The sequence below is a fragment of the Cervus canadensis genome, chromosome 19, assembly GCF_019320065.1.
Source record: "Cervus canadensis isolate Bull #8, Minnesota chromosome 19, ASM1932006v1, whole genome shotgun sequence".
Classification (NCBI taxonomy): Eukaryota; Metazoa; Chordata; class Mammalia; order Artiodactyla; family Cervidae; genus Cervus; species Cervus canadensis.
Window position 1 is genome coordinate 46,002,874 of NC_057404.1, and position 18,724 is coordinate 46,021,597.

An 18,724-nucleotide genomic window follows, 5' to 3' on the forward strand; every position below is an offset into this window, starting at 1 on the left:
GCTCCCATCTAGAGTTAATCATCGTAGGGACGGACCCACGACTAACCCTGCCGGGCAATCCTGTGACGTTCGGAAACCCCACCTCTTTGACCTAGGCCCGGGCAATACCCCGTGAGTAACCGCTGGTGCCCCAAGTCCACTCGCGCGGACAGGAAGCAGTTCCCGAAAAAGGCGAAGTGCGGGGGTGGGGGACGTCTTCCCGGCCCCACCCTTGAAAGTTGCAGGGAGTGGTACCCCAAGAACTTTGGCAGATCGTTCCGTGTCGCCGCTCAGGGAGGTCGGCTCCAGCTTTCCCTGCCTGAGCCAATCTGCCCAGCCTGCCAAGCCCCTCCTGCCCTGCACCTTTAAGGGCTAGGAGAAGAGAGAGTCGGCTGAGGTTCCCTTCTTAAGAAGTCGCACCGGTTTTTCGAGCTCCGCTCTGCGCCCGGGGAGCCGCGACCGCGGGGAGCGGGCGCCGCCGAGTGAGTCACTGTTTGGAAATGGAGTGGGCGGGCAAGGGTGTGAGAGAATGAATGATGTCAGGAGCGCGCAGGGCGGCGGGCGGGGAGAGCGGGCCGCGGGGCCGCGGTAAACACGGAGCGCCGCGCAGCGGGCCGAGCGGGGAGACCCCGCCCTCGGCGCGCACGGAGCCTTCCTCGGCCGCCCGAGCCCGGCCGGTGCTGCAGCGCCGCCGAGAGCGGCCTCGGAGGCGGCAGCCGCGCGAGCGACCCGGAGAGCGGCTTGCCTGGTGGGCCGAGGCGGGAGAGGGCTCGACCCCCGAGCAAACTTTCCAGGGGCTTCAGCCGGGGGCGGCTGCGGCAGCCAGCTCCGGCCCCTAGCGGACCCCGGCCCGGGAGCTAGTGCCTCGGGCTGGGAAGGTCTGGAGCCCGGGCTGAGAGCGGGTAAGGAGCACCGGAGGGGCCGGGGAGGAGGATGGGCTGGAGAGCGGCGCGGCGCGGGGAAGGGAGGGTGGACTGCGAACGCGGACGTGGCTCTAATTCGGCCCCCAGTCGCCCCGCCCCAGGGCATCCTTCCTTGATTTTGCCTGGTAGAGGATGGACGTGTGTCTTCGTCTCCTTGCCCCGAGCGTTCTACTCATTCATTTGCAGTCATTGCGGGTAACTCGGTCCTGCCGGTGAAAGGACCCAGATTGAACCGTGGGTTGTCCAGAGCCACTCTGGAGGTCAGTGCTGAAGTTCCGGAGCTGGAGGAGGGACTGCCTTGAAGCTCTTTTGAGAGGCACTTACCGATGATGTGTGAACAGAAAGAGCCCAGGTCCGGGCTGCCCGCACTGAAACCTTTCAACCTTTGGCATTCCAGAGTTTCTCCTTGGGAAAGGGAGGTCTGGTGTTTGAGCGCACGTAGGAGCGGACCTGCCTCCTACTTTGAGGTACGGACAGTTAATAGCCCGCGGCAACGCCTTAAAACAACTCTAATGTTAGGTTCTGTCATCTCTTTTTTATGTCAACCTTTACCATTCTGTTTCGTCTTGCTTGCTCTAAAAAGACCATAAAATCGTTTTGACACGTATGTTAAATTTTTGAAGAGATTCAGTTGTTTAGTGTCTCTGGGTAGGCGTGGATTTTGAACTTTTCAAATCCTTGGTTTCACTCCTAGTCTCATCTATTATCGGTGGGTTCTCAGTTACATGAAACACTCTGAACCAGCAAAACGGGACTGTAACTACTTCAGAGGATAATAATGAGGATTAAAGCTCAGAAGACCTGTCATGATGTCTGGCATGAAGCCGACCTCAACACATTTTAACTGTTTATGGATAAATAGTGTGTTCCAGCTGGCATAGGTAATCATCCATTAATTTCCACAAAATTTCCCACTTATAGACCCGGTGGGCTGAGGTTTAGCGTGTGAAATCCTTTGGCGGGCTCCTCAGAGTGTGGTGACGTCTTCAGGAAGTTAAATGGTTCCTCGTGGACACCCGGAAGATTTGGTGTGTGTGTGTGTTAGTGGCCCAGTCGTGTCCCGCTCTTGGCGACCCCATGGACTATAACCTGCCAGGCTTCTCGGTCCGTGGAATTCTCCAGGCAAGAATACTGGAGTGGGTAGCATTCCTTCCCTGCTCCAAAGGATCTTCCTGACCCAGGAATCAAACCCAGGTCTCCGGCATTGCAGGTGGTTTTCAGGAAGTTAAATGCTTCCTTGTGGATACCAGAAAGATTTGGGGTTCCCACACCGTATTAGGGAAACTGCCATTCACTCTTTAAACAGAGTCAGAGCAGTGGCTGAAAGTGACAAATGGAATTTGGAGTTAGATTGGATGTGTGGAGAACTCTCTACTTTACCCTTAATTGTTTTTTTTTTTTTCCTTAAAAAAAATAATCAGTACAAAAATATAGGCCTTTCCTTCCTTGCTTTGCTGCTTGTCTCACTTCACAATAGAGTTCTGGTTGAAGTGTTGTTTTTTTTTTAAACGAGTTAATGTTTAATTTGATTTCTCTAGTTTCATTTTTAAGTAGAGCTGGTTGACTTATGAACATGGAGAGAAACACTTGGACACCTTTGGGTTATTGCCTCTCTTCCTCGGTTTCTCTTTTCACAGAATTTTATAAAAGTCTCTAGGAAATATTTGGAGGGATAGAAGCTTTTGTTCAGGTGTTATATTAAAAACATTTGTTTTTACCATATCTACAACTTTTAGGGTCAAAGGTCACAGGGAACCTCCCCGCCCCCCCCCCCCCCCCCCCCGCCCCCAACCCGTGATGGGTAAAGATCTGGTCATCAGAATCCAGAAGACCTAAGGCTATGTGGGTGGTAACTTACTGGCTGTGTTACTTTGAGCAATTTACTTAAACTCTCTGGAATTCTTGTGGGACATTTAAACGAAATACAGGGAAAAAATAGAAATAATCTTACATCTATGAAAATTGACATTTTCATAGATATACAAATACAAATGAGAACTTTCTTTTCATGCTTAACCTTTATTCATTTCAAGAAGCTTTAAAAAGTTTGCAATTTATAACAATAGAGAACTATTACGATCGGTATTTTGACATCAGATATAGGAAGCTATGCACTTACTCTTTGTTTTGTTGCTAAGCCATGTCCGACTCTCTGCGACCCCATGGACTGTAACCTGCCAGGTTGCTCTGTCCATGGGATTTCCCAGGCAAGAATACTGGAGTGGATTGCCGTTTCCTTCTTCACAAATGAGAACTTTTTAAAGAAGTGATACTTTGAAGTGAGATGTTGTTTGTTTTCTTTTTAAAAAAGGAAGAATTACTGAGACTTCTAGACAGTTTCAGACTAGAGTAGCCTACTCACTTTTATCCAATTCCCCTGAAGCCTCCATCCTGAACTACAGTTATCAGGTATTTGTTCAGTTGGTGAATGTTTAGTGAGCAGCTACTATATTCCAGCCACTGTGCTAGGTACTAGCAGTGCTAAGATGAAGGAGGCACTGTAGCTGGCTTTCAGTCTGGTAGAAATAGCCCCTAAGCTTTGATTATGGAGAGGAAGAAAGAGTCAAAAAGGAGAGAAGTAGGGAATTGGAAGGAAATCAGAAGTGACTAGGCCATGATAGACTGCCTCCCACTGATAATTTGAGGTCCATTGCTATCTAAAGTATGCTGAATTGGGGCTTATAAGCTATGAGGATGAACAATGTAAATATGCTTTGCTTTACCCAGTAAAAATATTATAGACAAATTTAGCCCTTAAATAATTTTAAACATATCAGAGCAGACTTGTTTAAATGAAATCTGAGGGGTAAAATCGGTTCAACCAAGATTCACTTACTGTGAGGAAAGAAAGCACCGTTTTAAATTTTAAGAGAATAATCACTGTGTGTGAATAGTATTTCAGTTTAGTTTTCCTCATAAGTAGTATATAACTAAAAAAAAAAAAAAATAAGTAGTATGTTACTTGTAGAGGTTTAAAAGTACCAGGTAATCAAATCAGCCACCACCCAGAAAATTCTTAGTGTTATATTCTTAAATCCTTTCTCACCTGTATTGTGCTTACTCTGATCCAGGCAATGTGCCAGTTAGTGTATACATTTAGGATCCCCTGTTATGCTCACCCCAGCCCTGTGAGTTAGGTGTGATTATGGAGGAAAAGGCTGATTTGGAGAAATTAACTTTCCTAAAGTTACACAGCTAGAAAATTATTCTCTACGGAATTCTCTACATACTGTTTTCTAACTTTTTTTTTAAAATCCCCATCCAAATATGGATGCCTCTATATCACTAAAATATTTGCTTAAACGACATCTATTATATTTTTCAGTTGAATGACTGCATCTCAAGCAGTCCCCTATTGTTGGACAGTTAAGTTTCCAGTTTTCACTATTTTAAACAGCTCTGCAGTAAATATTCTTCTGGCTGTATCTGTGTGCAACTCATGATTATTTTAGTCATTTTGCATTTTAAAAAGTGAATTTTTATCTTTAATTTATGTGCCCTTCCCCCCCCCCCACCATATTCAGGATTAGAAAACTTTCTCCTTTCTCTTTAAACTTTGTTTTAATTTCTATGTTCCTTTAGTGTTTCTCATAAGATTTCAGCAATAGGATCAACATTCTCTGTGGAGCTGCACAATAGGTCCATAGCTCATTACACAAGGGATTTATCTGACGAAAATGGAACACAGAGGCTTTCTTAAAGAACTATTTGTGTTTGTATTATTGCTATTAGACAGAAAGCTGAACTTCTTTTATTGGGAAATATAGCAGAATGGAATAGTACTGACTTTGCCAGACAGAAAAGAATTTTAAAAAAACTTACTGACGTATAGTTGATCAACAGTGTTGTGTTAATTTCTGCTCTGCAGCAGAGTGACTAAGTTATACATATATATTCTTTTTCATATTCTTTTCCATTATGGTTTATCACAGTATTTTGAATATAGGTTTCAGTGCTATATAGCAGGACCTTATTGTCTATCTGTCCTATACGTAATAAATTGCGCTGTTAATCCCAAACTCCTAATCCTTCCTTTCCCTACTCTACCTCCTTCTGTGGCAACCACAAATCTGTAATTTATGTCTTTGAGTCTGTTTCTGTTTTGTAGATATTATGTTCATTTGCATCTTGTGTTAGATTCTACATATAAGTGGTATCATACGGTGTTTGTCTTTCTCTTTCTGACTTTTTTGCTTAGTATGATAATCTCTAGGTTCATCTCTGTTGCTGCAAATAGTGTTATTTCATTCTTTCTATAGCTGAGTAATATTCCACTGTAAATATGTGTCACATCTTTAGCCATTCCATTTAGGTTGTTTCCATGTCTTGGCTATTGTAAGTAGTGCTGCTGTGTGTATCTCAGAAAAGAAACTCTGCTTCTACAATTTACATCATTGGTACTTAGTAGGATAGACAGATTACGTTTTGCAGATATTACATTAGGCAGATTTATCACCAGGTTTAGAATAAGCTCTTTCATTTTTAAATAGGTCATCTTTAATGAAAATCTTAGAGACTTCCCTGGTGGTCAAGTGGTTAAGACTCCCTGCTTCCAATGCAGAGGGTGCAAGTTTGGGGAGTTAAGATCCCACATGCTGTGTGGCCAAAAAAAGAAAATCCTAGACATTTGTTCTTTGATTTCTTAAAAAGTGTATCGTTGCTAAGACATTTTCCAGTTGATTTAATCCAAGTGCCCCCCCCCCCCGCAAAAATCTATTAGCTAGCTTTTATTATAGGTATAAAGCATATGTTCATTTAAATATTTCTCAAGTTTTATTATAATATCATACTGTCTTTGCTACTCTCAGTCATGCTTTTTTCTTTTGGGTGTATGTTTCCATATCCAACGCACATTACCTCATCCTCATGATTTTGATAAAGGATGTTGGAAAATGAGTAGTATTCAATTCAGCCTTTTTATATAGAAACTCAGATCAGTTCAATTTACTAATTCCTAACAATAATTATTAATTCAAAGCAGAATTTAAAGAAACAGCTAATAAAATTACAGTATAAATAGGATAATCAGTTATTTGATGATTGGTTTTCCCTACTGTAAAACCATATATGATCATTTGCTTGCAGTTTAAAGTTCAGCCTCAGAATTTTGTGTCTTTAGCTTGATAGTGTCACTTGAAACTTTCAAACAAACTTGTACATGTTCTTAGTTTCTTTTTTAAAGCAACATTAGCTGGATTGAGTGTTTGTCTTATGTTTATATGTTTTCTTTCAGTGAATCCCTTGTACTCTTTAAAAAGAGTAAAGCCACATAATAAAAGTGTTAAAGGGGAGGGCATAAAAGGAGATGAAAGAGAATTTTGAAGCCAAAGTGTCGGAAAAGACAGCGAGTTACTAAAAGTCAAAAGCGGTAAAAGACTGGAGACGCCCTTCAGGTCAGTGTGTCTCCGCCTGGTCGTGCCTGTGCTGAGCTTCATTTCGCTGCCGCTGTTCAGTCACTAAGGAGTGTCAAATTCTTTGCGGCCCCGTGGACTTCTTTGCGACCCCGTGGACTGCAGCACATCGGGTTCCTCTGTCCTCTATCTTCCAGAGTTTGTTCAGATTCGTGTCCATTGAGCTGGTGATGCTCTCCAACCATCTCATCCTCTGCCACCCCCTTCTTGTTTTGCCTTTAATCTTTCTCAGCATCAGGGTCTTTTCCTATGAGCCAGCTTTTTGCATCAGGTGGCCAAAGTACTGGAGCTTCAGCTTCAGCAACAGTCCTTCCAACAAAGGAGCTTCATTTAGGGCGGAAAGGGAGATACCCAAATGTTAGGGCTTGGCCTCAGGCAAAATTGTGAAACTGAGCTGAAATACTCACTGTAGGATATCCTTAAATCTAAGTTTACCTGACAGGACTTGCTTACACAAGAAAGTGCTTGATAAATACCTATATAAGGGCAAATTGCAGTCCAATTGAAACTGTGGACTTGGAGGCATCATATTTATGAAAAACTAGGACTGATTCAAAATTGGGAAAAGAGTATACGTCAAGGCTATATATTATCACCCTGCTTATTTAATTTAAATGCAGAGTACATCATGTGAAATGCCAGGCTGGATGAAGCACAAGCTGGAATCAAGATTTCTGGGAGAAATAATCAGCAACTTCAGATATGCAGATCATAACATTCTAATGGCAGAAAGGGAAGAGGAACTAAAGAGACTCTTGATGAGGGTGAAAGAGGAGACTGAAAAAGCTGACTTCAAACTCAACAATCAAAAAACTAACATCCTGGCATCTGGTCCCATCAATTCATGGCAAATAGATGAAGAAGTAGAAACCGACAGACTTTATTTTCTTGGGCTCTAAAATCACTGTGGATGGTGACTGAAGTCATGAAATTAAAAGACACCTGCTCCTTGGAAGAAAAGCTATGACAAACCTAGACAGTGTATTAAAAAGCAGAGACATTACTTTGCCAACAAAGGTTTGTATAGTCAAAGCTATGGTTTTTCCAGTAGTCATGTATGAATGTGAAAGTTGGACCATGAAGAAAGCTGAGCACTGACGAATTAATGCTTTTGAATTGCAGTGCTGGAGAAACTCTTTGAGAATCCCTTGGACACAAAGGAGATCAAACCAGTCAATCCTAATGGAAATCAACCCTGAATATTCATTGGAAGGACTGATGCTGAAGCTCCAATACTTTGGCCACCTGATATGAAGAGCCAACTCATTGGAAAAGACTCTGATGCCGGGAAAGAATGAGGGTAGGAGGAGAAGGGGGTGACAGAGGATGAGATGGTTGGATGGCATCACTGACTCAATGGACGTGAGTTTGAGCAAGGTCCAGGAGACAGTGAAGGACAGGGAAGCCTGACATACTGTAGTCCATGGGGTTGCAAAGAGTTGGACATGACTTAGTGACTGAGCAACCACAACAGGAGATGAGTATCAACTCTAGAATTTAATCACCTCTTTTTTGGTTTTGTTTTATTTATTTCTTTATGACTGCACTGGGTCTTTGTTGCTACGTGCGGGCTTTCTCTGGTTGCTGTAAGCGGGGGCTCCTCTCTAGTTGCGGTGCCTGGGCTTTTCTTTGTGGTGGTTTCTCTTATTGTGGAGCACAGGCTCTAGGCAAGTGGGCTTCAGTAGTTGCGGCTCACAGGCTCTTGGAGCTCAGACTCAGCAGTTGTGGCTCACGGGCTTGCTTGCTCCTCCGAGGGTGGGACCTTCCTGGACCAGGGATCGAGCCCTTGTCCCCTGCATTGGGAGGTGGATTCTTAACCACTGGACCACTGGGGAAGTCCCTTTAATCACCTCTTTTCAATTAAGATGATTAGAAATGCAAAATACTCAATGAGTCAAACTTTGGAAAAGAAGCTTTCCCATAAATGGGAGGGACTTGAGGGAGGAGTTGTCCTGGACATGGGAAAACAGATATGGAAAGAAGGATGCAGATGTGCCAAAGGCGGATTCTGTGTCCCTTGGGAAGACATACCTAATCCCAAGGCTTGCTGGGATTCAGCTCCTGCTGTTGAAACTGGGATCTCATGTGATCCTGGAGGATCTGGCCTCCCAGGAGTGAAAATGCATGCTAGGGGCCTCTCTGACCTGCTCGGCTGATGAGAACCATCCTAGGAAGCACCTCTTAACATGAATCCCTCCCAGATGGGCTAAGGATACTTTTCCTTACCTGGGAGTACTTTAAGTAGGTAGTCTGATCTGACTAGAGAAAGTGTGAAGGAATGAGTTTTCCTTTAGGGGTAGGAAAAAGTGTTAATGAATAAGTGGTTTTGGATCAGGCATCACTTAGCTAACTGGGTTGCCAGGGACCTCTAGGTAGCAGCCCACCTCCAGTGAGAAGTGAAGACCTTTCAGGAAAAGCCTGGCAGCAGTAGCTGAAAATGAAGCTGAACCTTTAAGACAGAGAGATGCCCAATGCTGACCTAGACAGCACATTAAAAAGCAGAGACATTACTTTGCCGACAAAGGTCCATCTAGTCAAGGCTATGGTTTTTCCAGTAGTCATGTATGGATATGAGAGTTGGACTATAAAGAAAGCTGAACGCCAAAGAATTGATGCTTTTGAACTATGATGTTGGAGAAGACTCTTGAGCATCCCTTGGACTGCAAGGAGATCCAACCAGTCCATCCTAAAGGAGATCAGTCCTGGGTGTTCATTGGAAGGACTGATGTTGAAGCTGAAACTCCAATACTTTGGCCACCTGATGCGAAGAGCTGACTCATTTGAAAAGACCCTGATACAAGGAAAGATTGAAGGCGGGGGAAGAAGGGGACGACAGAGGATGAGATGGTTGGATGGCATTACTGACTCAATGGACATGAGTTTGGGTAAACTCCGGGAGTTGGTGATGGACAGGGAGGCCTGGAGTGCTGCGGTCTATGGAGTTGCAAAGAGTCGAACATGACTGAGCGACTGAACTGAACTGAACAAGTTAGTTCTCCAAGTTTCACCAGACACAGAAGCCGAAGATGGTACAGTGAAATAGTGATGGTTAAACAGTGGTGAGTACTCTTGAGTTAGGTTCTAGAGAAGATTAAATCACATTCTCTATTTTCAGGCAGCCGTGCACAATAAAAATTGTATTATCTCCACTGTGGAAATAGGGAAACAATTTAGAAAGGTTAATGTGCTTGTGGCTGCGAAGCTGGTAGGATGAGGGGCAGGGCCCGGTGATTCTCATGCCCACGCTCTGCCCAGTAATCCCCCTAGGTGTTCTGTAATCTCTCTACCAGCTTTGGAGATACAACAGATTTGAGGTTTGAGGGGATTTAGTTTGATATGTGGTAGTATGTCTACCACCCCATCTCCTGGACTGTTTCTCTGGTCTGTGCTGCCTTCAGGCCATGAAGTAATGCCAGAGAGACGAAGGCCCCGTAGGCTTACTCAGGCCAGCTTTGATTTATGACCCAGAAACACCCCTTACCATTAGGTGACTATGAGCAACTTCCTGCGATGAATCTCCATTTCCTGGCTGTGAAATGGGACTAAGATAGTATTTACTTCCTGAGGTAACTATGAATCATACTACTTTATAAAGTGCGTAAAACACTGAGGATAATGCTCGGTTCATTGTCAATATTTGGTGGCTCAGACATCACTTTTTGCATATAGACTCTATTTTTCACTTTTAAAACAAAGGATTCATTCCTGTTGTCTCAAGGATCAAATTGTTTCTCATTATTTCTCATGAAGTTAACATGTTTTTAGGTAATGGAATGACCATTTGTCACATCTCGCCTCTAATATAGGGTCTGGGTCCTATCTCTCATGTCCTCTTCCTTTCTTTCGGGGTTAAAATAAAATTTTTTAAATTGATCACGCATTGCCGTTGCATTCAAGAACTTTCATAAGAAGTGTATAACATCAGCTGTGAAAGCTGAAAAGCCTTCCAAGCTGCCATTACAATATGCCAGCCCTCTCAGCAGATGCTGGTAGCAGTGGTGAGCACAACACCACTGTCCCTCAGAGCTCAGCCTTCTGAGGAGTATTGTACCATGAGCACCACTGTCCCAGAAAGTGCCAAGGCCATTAAGGATCACAGACCCTACTGTCCTCCCTGGACAGTATGCTGGGCATCTTTCTTTAGGAGGCCCTGAGACGGCTTATCTAACACAGCTGCTACTGTTTTCTGAGATTTGCATTCTTTAACCATCCAGTTATGACTGCCCCAGTAGTTGCTTCCAAACTTTAGTATCAGCAAAGGGCACTTTTTTTTTTTCTGTTAAATTAACATCTGCGTGTGTGTGTGTGTGTGTGTGTGTGTGTGTGTGTGTATGTGTGTATAAAAGTTTATAAGCAGCAAGCAGGAACATTTACAGTTTTATTTTCCAAATACTTAAAGTCTCACTATGTGCCAGGATTTGCTCTGAACACTTAGAACTCTTCTTCATCTGTTCCTCCTTCAACACTCTGAGATAGATGTTATTACCCCCATTTTAAGAATCCTCTTTTGAGACACAATAGGCAAGTCTTTTGTAGGCAAGTTACTTGCCTACAGTCACACAGCTGGTATGAGGCAAGCCTGGGTCTTGAAAGTGGACAGTTTGGCTGTGGTGTCTAAGCACCGCACTGTCGTTTGTAGAAATCTAGTGTGTATCTCACACTTCGGGTCTAATTTTGTCCTTGCACATGCAGTTTTAGCAAAGGAACATCACACCTGTCCATATATGCTATCAACTTCTTAAGATTTACCATGTAGAGGACTACAGCTAGGTCATACATTTGTATTGCTATTGAAATATGTTGATGATATGGTATCATCAAACTTTTCTGTATAAGCTTGTGAGAGCTCAATCAGGTTGGGTGTTTTGTCTGGAAAAGCAGCAGTGAATTCTTTCTCCCAGTCCCCTGATCAGTACACTCAACTGAACCTATTCCTGCTGCTTTAATATAACTTATTTTAAGTTTTAGGCTTTCACTTATTGTAAATTAAAATATTTAAAAGAATCTTTATTGTAAGAGAATAGCTTGAACATGTGAGGTTTCTTTAAATGTTTGCTGATTACTCTTGGACAAGGTGGCAGGCAGAATAATGGTACCCCAAAGATGTTCACATCCAAACCCCTGAAACGATGAATCTGTTATGTTACTTGGCTAGGAGGGATTAAGGTTGCTAATCAGCAGACAGGATACAGAGACTATCCTGGGTTATCTGGGGAGACCCAATGTAATCACAAGGGTCCTTGTAAGTGGAAAAGGGAAGGAGAAGAGTCAGAATCAGAGAGTTGGCACCATTAGAGAAACCCGAACAGCTATTGCCAACTTTGAAGATGGAAGGGGCCATGGACCAAGGGAAGCACGTGATCTCTAAGAAGCTGGAAAGGCTAGGAAATGGATTCTCCCCCAGGGCCTCCAGAAAGGAGTACAGTCCTGCTGACATTTCAGTGTTAACCCACGGAGTCCCCTTTTGGACTTCTGATTTCTCAAACTATAAGAGAAGAAATTTGAGTTATTTTAAGCCGGTGAATTTATAGTAACTTATGCAGCAGCAACAGGAAACTGATAATACAGACAGTTACTGGAACAATCAGTGCTTTGATTTTTTTCCCTTTATGCCAGCCCTGTGAGAGAGCTGCTTAATCTCACGACTTATTATATGGACAGGTCAGGTATAGCAGTGTTTGTACTTCGGAGGTTGTTTTAGTTTGCGTGTAAACTGAACCACTTTAGGGCAGAGGGACTTAGTTTTTGATAATTCCATGCATTTGTATATTGGTATACAAGTGAATGGGCTTTCCAGGTGGCTCAGTGGGTAAAGAACCTGCCTGAAATACAGGAGTTGCCAGAGATATGGGTTTGATTCCTTGATTGGGAAGATCCCCAGGAGGAGGGCAGGGCAACCCACTCCGGTATTCTTGCCTAGAGAATCCCATGGACAGAGGAGCCTGGCGGGCTACAGTCCATAGGTCTCAAAGAGTCAGACATGACTGAGCAACTGAACACAGCACAGCACATAAATATATACTGTCCATTTTAAAAGACTGTATCAAGGTTTCAGCAAAACAAGAAAAGAAGTCGTCTTGATTCCAGAGCAAGTCGAGCCTCTTAGCCTTTCTTCAGATTTGCCTACAGAAATGTGGCTCTGCACCCCACATTGCCATGCATTTGTTTGGGGTAAGATGATGGTCCGCATATGATGCTGGTGATGGATGTGGGCATTATTGCTTGAGTTTTGACTCCAGATTTCTTTTATTTTATTTTAGTTTTTTTATTGAGGTATAGTATATTATTTTCAGGTATACAATGTAGTGATTCAGATTTTTTATGGATTATACTCCATTTATAGTAATTATAAAGTATTGACTGTATCCCCTGTTCAGTTCAGTTCAGTCGCTCAGTCATGTCCGACTCTTTGCGACACCATGAACTGCAGCACGCCAGGCCTCCCTGTCCATCACCAACTCCTGGAGTCCACCCAAACCCATGTCCATTGAGTCGGTGACGCCATCCAACCATCTCATCCTCTGTTGTCCCCTTCTCCTCCTGCCCGCAATCCCTCCCAGCATCAGGGTCTTTTCCATTGAGTCAACTCTTCGCGTCAGGTGGCCAAAGTATTAGAGTTTCAGGTTCAGCATCAGTCCTTCCAATGAACACCCAGGACTGATCTCCTTTAGGATGGACTGGTTGGATCTCCTTGTGATCCAAGGGACTCTCAAGAGTCTTCTCCAACACCACAGTTCAAAAGCATCAATTCTTCGGTGCTCAGCTTTCTTTATAGTCCAACTCTCACATCCATACATGACCACTGGAAAAGCCATATCTTTGACTAGATGGACCTTTGTCAGCAAAGTAATGTCTCTGCTTTTCAATATGCTATCTATGTTGGTCATAAGTTTCCTTCCAGGGAGTAAGCATCTTTTAATTTCATGGCTGCAATCATCATCTGCAGTGATTTTGGAGCCCAGAAAAATAAAGTCAGCCACTGTTTCCACTGTTTCCCCATCTATTTGCCATGAAGTGATGGGACCAGATGCCATGATCTTAGTTTTCTGAATGTTGAGCTTTAAGCCAACTTTTCCACTTTCCTCTTTCACTTTCATCAAGAGGCTCTTTAGTTCTTCTTTGCTTTCTGCCATAAGGGTGGTGTCATCTGCATATCTGAGATTATTGATATTTCTCTCGGCAATCTTAATTCCAGCTTGTGCTTCTTCCAGCCCAGCATTTCTCATGATGTGCTCTGCATATAAGTTAAATAAACAGGGTGACAATAATACAGCCTTGACATTCTCCTTTTCCTATTTGGAACCAGTCTGTTGTTCCATGTCCAGTTCTAACTGTTGCTTCCTGACCTGCATACAGGTTTCTTAAGAGATCCCCTGTGCTATACAATATACCCTTGCATGTGTGAATGCTCAGTCGCTTCAGTCGTGTCTGACTCTTTGTGACCCCTGGACCTTAGCCTGTCAGGCTTCTCTGTCCATGGGATTCTCCAGGCAAGAATACTGGAGTGGGTTGCCATGCACTTCTCCAGGGGATCTTTCCGACCCAGGGATCGAACCCGTGCAATGCAGGCATATTATTTATCACTGAGCCACTGGGGAAGCCACAACATATCCTTATAGCTTTTTTATTGTATACATAGTAGGTTGTTTCTTAGTCCCCTATCCCTATCTTGCTCCTTCTCTCTCCCCACTGGTAACCATTAGTTTATTCTTTATATCTGTGAGCCCGTTTCTTTTTGGTTTTTTTTTTTTTTTTGCTAGTTTGTTTTTTTTAGATTCCATATATAAGTAATAACATAAAAGATTGGTCTTTTTCTGTCCAACCTATTTCACTAAGCATAATATATCCTCCAGGTCCATCTGTGTTGTTGTAGATGGCAAAATTTCCTTCTTTTTATGGCTGAGTAATATTCTGTCGTACGTACATTATCTCACCTCTTTATCCATTTGTCTATTGATAGGCGCTTAAGTTGCCTCCATATCTTGCCCATTGTAAATAATGCTGCTATGAATATTGGGCTCCCTGTATCCTTTCACATTAGTGTTTTCATTTTCAAATATATACCCAGGAGTGGGATGGCTGGATTGTATTGTAGCTTTATTTTTACTTTTTTGAGGATCTTCCATATTGTTTTCCACAGTGACTGCCCCAATTTACATTCCCACCAGCAGTGTGCAAGTGTTCCTTTTTCTTCATATCTTCACCAACATTTGTGGTCTTTTTGATAACAGTCATTCTGACAGATGTGAGGTCAGAGTCCTTTTACTTCTTTTCTTTTTAAAAAAATTTTGGCCGTGCCGCTTGGCTTGCTGGATCTTAGTTCCCCAACCAGTAATCAAATTCACACCACCTGCCGTGAAAGCATGGAGTCTTAACCACTGGATCACCAGGGAAGTCCCTTGCTTTATATTTTTAAAATCTGTTACTTGCTCTGCTTGCCTAGCAATGTTATTATGAATTCTTTGAGAGCAGGAGCACTTCTATACAAGGGCTTTTCAAAATGTAATGAATTAAAACAAATAAAAATTAGTATCATATATTGAGTCATCTGTAGTAAGTACCTAGAGGGTTGTAGACCCTGGAGTAGACAGTTATCTTGGAATCAGCATGTCCATTATGGAAATTTAAAATAGCAAGAATTATCATAATGAATGGGGTTAGTTTGGGGGTTTTGTTTTTTAAGGAATCCCCCAGTAACAGTCTTACATTGCGATTTGGAGACAGCTTGCATCAGTTAAGGATTGTTCTTTTGTGCAAAGTGGAAATAGCACCGGTGTAAGAACTAAAATCTTGGGAATCTTCCTGCTTAAGAAATGAAATAAGGGATAATAAAGGATTTTTGGTCATTTTAAAGAAATATGGGTGACCATTAGCTAGATGATGTTATCTATATCTATAGCAGTTTCTTTGCGACCTCATGGACTGTAGCCTGCCAGAGTCCCCTGTCCATGGAATTCTGCAGGCAAGATACTGGAATCGATTACCATTCCCTTCTGCAGAGGATCTTCCTGACCCAGGGATCGAACCCAGATCTCCTGCATTGCAGGCAGATTCTTTACCATCTGAGCCACCAGGGAAGCCTCTCTCCCAGAGGGAATAGACTATGTCGTGTAGAAGTAGAAAAAAATTGGAAACTGTTAGAACCATGGAGATGGGATATTTGGAGCCACTTTGCTAAGAACACATTTTATTTAACCAACATATTAAACTGTTATCATATTTAATATTAATATTAATGTAAACATTCTTGACATTTTGACTTTCTTTCTAAATCTTCAAAAAAATCTGGTGTGTGTTCTGTACTGACAGTACCTTTGAGCTGAAGATTGGCCATACTTCAGGTGCTCAGGAGTCACGTGGGCTTAGTGGCTGCTTTGCCAGGCACTGAAGCTCTGACCAGCCTTATCCTTAAGGAACAATACCCTGCATGAACCTGAGGTTATCCTTAGAACATCCCTTAATAGGTGTCATCCGTGACTTCGGTGTGTTGTGTTTTATAAACTGAATTATATCTTGGCGTAACTAGAGAAAACTGGTTCTGGTTCCTTTTGCAAGAATGAATGAACAGCTGAACGGTACAGTGAAATATCTCTCTAAGGTTATCTGTAATATAAATTTGTGAATATCAGTGCCAGTGGTGTGCCTCGGCCTATAAATGAAATATTTAGATTATTAGATTCATGTGTATAGAAAGGATGGCTGCTCATATATACCTTTGTGAGCTGTGATAAGTGGGATGTGGTGGTATCTGCCCTGGCCTTCACTCTTTCCTTGCCCTGTTTATATGCATGATGTTGCTTACTAATTTGTGTTCTTGTTCAGTTGCTTATTGTGACAATTTAGGAAGCAAGGCCACTCTAAAGCCTAGATCAGAGAAATCATTACTTGATATCAAATATCAGTCTGCCAGGAATAGATAAGATTAGACTGTAAGAGGACTCAGGTGCAGTATGAGAAGGAGAGAAGAAGAGAGAGAGGGATAAGAAGCGAGAGGGTGGTGCGGGGAGAGAAGCAAGGAGCGAGGGAGGAAGGAAGGAAGGAGAGAGTACAGTTCGTGCAGGAAAATCACCTAAATGCAGAGGAAGGAAATCATGATGGATGATTTTGTGGCAAAAAATTCCCCCAGCCACTGGGCAAGCTGATGCTCTCACTGAGGTCTCAAGATAGGTTGCTTTGGATTTCATAAATATATTGACTTTATCAAATACCTATACTAAACAGGTAGCTGAGACTAGACCCAAGCCCGCCTCGGTTCGTTCTGAAATTGATTAATGCATCCAACACTATTTTTGAATTTTTGCTGTTTGCTAGACTTTATTCTTGATTCTAGATTCAGTGAGCAATAGATCATCAAAGTTTCTACCCTTAACAGAGATTGTATGAGTTTATGTGTTGAGAGGGAAAAAGTGCTGAAAAGAGAGGTTGAGTAGATGATAAGCAAGTGAAACTAATAAACAAGATCAGTTCAGACTTGGACCAGTTCTTTCAAGGAGATATCCTGAGCGTGACTGGGTGACTGGGGAATCCTACCCGAGCACGGTCAGGAAAGTTTTGTTAAAGAGGTTGAACTTGCACTGGAGATGTAAAGGGCGAGAAGGAGCCAGCAGAGGGAACAGGGTAAGTGCTTGGTTACACAAGGGAAGGCAGGGAGGCCAGTCTGGCCACAGTGTCTGAGCAGGGAGGAGTGAGAAAGAAGGTGCCCAGGCAGGCAGGACCCGGTGAGGAGGGGCGTGTGTGCTAAGTCGCTCCAGTCTGTGTCCAACTCTTTGTGACCCCAGGGGCTATAGCCCGCCAGATTCCTCTGTCCATGGGATTCTCCAGGCATGAATACTGGAGCAGGTTGCATACCCTCCTCCAGGGGATCTTCCCAACCCAGGGATCGAACCTGTGTCTCTTATCTCCTGCTTTGAGAGGCGAGTTCTTTGCCACTAATGCCACCTGGGAAGCCCAGCTTTGTAAGTGCGACAAGTTTTACTCCAAATGCAATGAGAAAGCACTGTATAGTGATCTAAGAAGGAGAAGCAGGGAATTCTCTGGCGGTCAAGTGGCTACTACTCCGAGCTCCCAATGCTGGGGGCCCAGGTTCAATCGCTTGTTAGGGAACTAGATCCCATAGGCTACAACTAAGAGTCCACATGCTGCAACTGGAGACCCGCATGGTATGCTGCAATGAGGATCGAAGCTCCTGCGTGCTGCAACTAAGACCTTGCACAGCCAAATCCATAAGTATTTTTTTTAAAAGAAGGAGACACACATGACCCGATGTGGGCTGGAGCTGTGTGGTGGTATTAGAGATGGAGAGCAGTGGATGGATTTGAGAGGTTTGGAGACAGAATTGACAAGATTGGATAGGTTCGGGTGGGTGAAATGACAGAGTAGGAGAAATCAAGGACAAATCCTGTTTTTTTTTGCTGGGTTGGTGGGGGGGTGGTTTGTAGCGAATAGGGTTCTATTTTGGTCAACTAGTTGTCCAGTTGACATCCTAGTGGAGAGAGTTGTCAAACAACCAGCAGTGATTCTGAAAACTGCGTGCAGGGACAAGATCATGGCCAGCGGTGTGTCAGATCTGTGTCAGCAGAGGAGTGCTGTATAAAGTGATGGGAAGTCTAGAGTCACCTGGGGAGACTTTGGAGGCCAAGAAGAGAGGCAGAGATTAGGCCCTGCAGACTAACAAAGTTAATAAATAGATCAAGTAGGGGGAGACCTGGGAGTAACCAGCGAGGTAGGCGGAGGACCAAAAAGGCAGCGTTCCAGATGCCAACAAAATTGAGTGTGTAAAGCAGGATGGAGTAATCAGTTCTGTTCTGAGTTCTCGAGCTGAGTAAGATGAGAACATGGTGTTCATTGGGTTTTACAATGTGGAGGATTCCTCTACGTGGTGATCTTGTTGGACATTTTAGAGGACTGATTTCAAGCAGAAGTGCCTTGATCTCCAGCCTCCCCCTCACTCTTTCCTCACTCTTTCCCTTCTCCCCATCACCCCCATGGGGTAGGTGTCCCCTCTTTGTTCCAGAATAGTCAGGCCTTTCTCTGTCACTGGACAACCATACTGCAATATGATTTTCTGCTGAAACTATGTTTCTTCCAGACTGAGCTCCTCAGGAGCAAAATTTTTCTTTTTTTTTTTTTAATTTCCTAGCATGATGTAGGCACTCAACACATGGTTTCTAAATTAATGGGTATTCTCAAATACTCCTTTTTTGCCTGCATTATTTACCCCTGTGTTGTGTCAGGCAGAAGCCGGCCAAGAGCCCAGGTTTCCTGATTCTCAACCTGCTGCCCTCAGCCTTCCGCAGCCACTGTCTGGCCTGGGCTCAGGGTGTATTTGCTCAGGATGGCCCCTCTTCCCCTCCCCATTCTCCGCAGTGGCCAGTGATTGGTCTGGGAGGCTAGCTTAGCTCTAATGCCCTC

The 18,724-nt window shown here is 43.5% G+C and overlaps 1 protein-coding gene across 2 annotated transcripts in view; it reads left to right on the top strand.

Annotated features, from left to right (window-relative positions):
- The first annotated feature begins 626 nt into the window (after nucleotides 1-626).
- The window catches only part of SGMS2 (sphingomyelin synthase 2), a 91,832-nt gene continuing 73,734 nt past the window's right edge, over nucleotides 627-18,724 (top strand). Inside the window, exon 1 of one of the 2 annotated variants that reach the window (XM_043438273.1) lies at nucleotides 627-881. The gene's annotated coding sequence lies outside the window, so the exon portion shown is untranslated. Of the gene's footprint in view, nucleotides 882-1,240; nucleotides 1,370-18,724 lie in introns of those variants that run through there. The other variant, XM_043438274.1, reaches the window with a different exon arrangement.